Below are 3,259 nucleotides of genomic sequence, written 5' to 3' on the forward strand. Positions count from 1 at the left end.
AAGTCATGTTTTAAATTTTACACGGCTCTAGGAGAGACAAATGGGGACAAAAACAATTAATTAGAAGGAAAAATGTTTTTTTGTATTATCAACGGTTTCTCCTCACCCTTTTAGGTAAGGAACTGAGCCCTTTCGGGATATATGACTGTCTCTTTCAACAAGTGTCATTTTCAGAAATTGAACCATGAACTTTTTGGTCATCCTAATGATCTAACAGATCTTACACCACTAGACTAACCCCTTATTGGTGATTTGTTTAATATCTTTTGATATTTTAAAAAAAATCCAAAATTTTCTATGTTTTGAAAATTAATCTACTTTTATACTTTTCTATCCAATTGTACCTTTATTTATTATTCTTACTTTTCATTTACTATTTCTTCTTTTCTTTTTAATTCAGTTTCATATGAACATGAATTTATTTTAGTCAAATTATTCAACTTTCATATCATTGTTTTTTAAATTTTGTGTGGAACCTTAAATATAAAGTATTGAAAATGAGGAATATGATTTATGAAGTTTTTAATTAAATTCATTTTATGTTGACCAATAAAAATACTTTAATATAAAATGATATGAAGGGTGAGACAACAAGTTTTATAGTGAGTAATAAAGGTTACCTACATCAAATGGTACTCAAATATTATGTACTATTATTGTTATCCCACGTAATCAAGTTATAAATGTTTTTTTGGTTTAACCAGAAAACTAGTAAACAATCATTATATTAATATGATATGAGAATTATATCTATCCTACAATTAAATCAGTCAATACTAAAAAAATATAAGCCAAAACTAATCAAACTGTATGGATCAAAACTGATTTGTGAATGAAAAAAATTAATATTTTATAAAATGATACAATAGAGATTTGAATACTGAACTTGATAATTCTCCGTAACATAGTTAACGATTGAGTGATTTTAATAATTAAATTATACGTTCCAAATAGTAATATTTATTTATATTCATAAATATGATATATTTATTAAAAAATATAATTTAACCAGTAAGAAATTTAATTAATGAATCACATATTAAACCATTAATAGAGTGTAATATCCAAGTATTGTGAGTATAAAAATTATATACAATCAATATATCATTCAATGCTCATATTTGTTATTTTTTTGAAGAGTCAACGATAATTAAATATGAATGAAAAATGATAAAGTGAGAAGACATAAAACTCATTACACTATCATTGCGTACATTTCTGAGAAAAATATGTATGTACTAACAATGTAATTTTTACATTATTATTGTATCATCTATCATTCATATTTTATTATTATTGACTTTTAAATATAAATAATACAAATAAGTAGTAGATAACGAATTGATTATGTATAATTTTTTACAATGACAATGGATAGACCTCGTATTAATATATAAAACTACCCATAATATTTTTTAACTAAACAAACGTCACATAGAATTAGGTCATGGCCATGATTTCATGTGATAAGCAATTACGTAACACAAGTATTGATAGTGTTCAATTAAAATTCTTCTTCTCAGCAATTTTGGTTGTATTGGTGCTACTAAGGTAATAAAGTCAGATATAATTGAAGCCTACTTGTTAAGTGAAGGTTACTTGCCTTTAGAAGCAGTATGTAGCCTTTTCAACTTTGCTTGGATAACGAGAATTGAATTGTTGCCTTGCTACAACTTTTCTCTTCTTAATTATCCATATTATTGTAAGCATGAATTGTTTTTGAACTTCTTCATAATTATACTTTGGGTTTTTGTGGCTAGTTTGGATTAATTTTTAGATAAAAATCATATGGTTTAAACATGTAACTAAAGGTTTGGTCTACTCTAATTTGTTTATATTAAGACATTCAATACAGTTTGATCCACGGGATATAATAGATGGATTCGAATCCATCCATTACTAAAGTTATTCATTGGATTATATCTATTAGCTCTAATGAATAAATTTGAATAAATTTATTTTTCTTGGATTTAGATGGATTGTGGATTGTGAATAATTTTACTACCTTGGTCAAAATTTTGTTTTTTTATTTGTTTAATAAGTCTAGTTGTTAATAAAACTTAGTCTTCTTACTTCCTATTTTGTTGGAAGCCACAAGTTTGTTTCATGTGGTTTAGTTATAAAAGCCACAAGTTTGTTTCATTTGATCATATAATTTCCTTCCATATTCTTTTGTGTGGTTAGTGTCTTTAAATTTTAATAATTTGTCTCAGAGCTTCGAAAGAGGCCTCAGAGTGTGAGTAAAAAGACATAATGTGAGAGTATGAGTAAACACATATTAGAATGTCAATTTAAAAAAAAACTTTGTGCAGCCTGCAATTCGATGGCCATTGTGATTATTGGTCAATGATGATTGAAAATTTTCTGAGGATTAAGGAGATGTAGAACCTAATAAAGAAGGGCACTAACGAGTGAGACACAAATGAAGTGTGTGGAGGAGGCCAAACTTAAGAATCTGAAGGTCAAGAACTTTATGTTCCAAACTGATAGAGAAATTCTGAAAACAATTCTTAATAAAAGCATGTCAAAGACAATCAAAGATTCAATGCTGTAGAAATACCAAGGATCAACAAATGTGTAGAGGGCAGAACTTTGAGCAATGAGAAAAGAATTTGAGCTAATTCCCATGAGAGAAGGGGAGAAGGTAGACAACTTCATACGAGAGATTTTGATTATGGTAAAAAAAGATAAAATCAAATGGTGAGACAAAGGAACAAAATACAGTGGTTAATAATATACTTAGATCTTTGACGTCTAAATTTAATTATATTGTTTATTCAATAGAGGAGTCAAATGATCTAATTATCTTAAACGTTGATGGTTTTCATATTTGGAAGAAGTTCTTCATGAACTATGAAATTTGGGAATGGTATGAGGATGACAATTGTAGCAAAAGGAAATATAGGAGTAGAAGTGAATGGCATCACTTGGGTAATATCAAATGCTTATTTTCTTCATTAGCTTAAAAACAACTTGCTTAGTATAGGACAACATGAAAAGAATGGCTTGTCAATTTCGAATCAGCATGGAAATTGCAAAATATTTCATCCTAGAAGAGGGTTAATCGTGCATTATGATATAAGTAGGAATATAATGTTTTATATGTTAGTTGTTATGTCACCAAAAACTTCTATGTGCTTACAAGCCGAGGTAGTGTCGGAGAAAGAGAATCATTTGTGGAATACTTTCGAATCTTTGGATGTATAGTTCATGCTCATATACTAGACCAAAAGAGAAGCAAATTGGATGACAAAAACAA

The sequence above is a fragment of the Lupinus angustifolius genome, chromosome LG13, assembly GCF_001865875.1.
Source record: "Lupinus angustifolius cultivar Tanjil chromosome LG13, LupAngTanjil_v1.0, whole genome shotgun sequence".
Taxonomy (NCBI): Eukaryota; Viridiplantae; Streptophyta; class Magnoliopsida; order Fabales; family Fabaceae; genus Lupinus; species Lupinus angustifolius.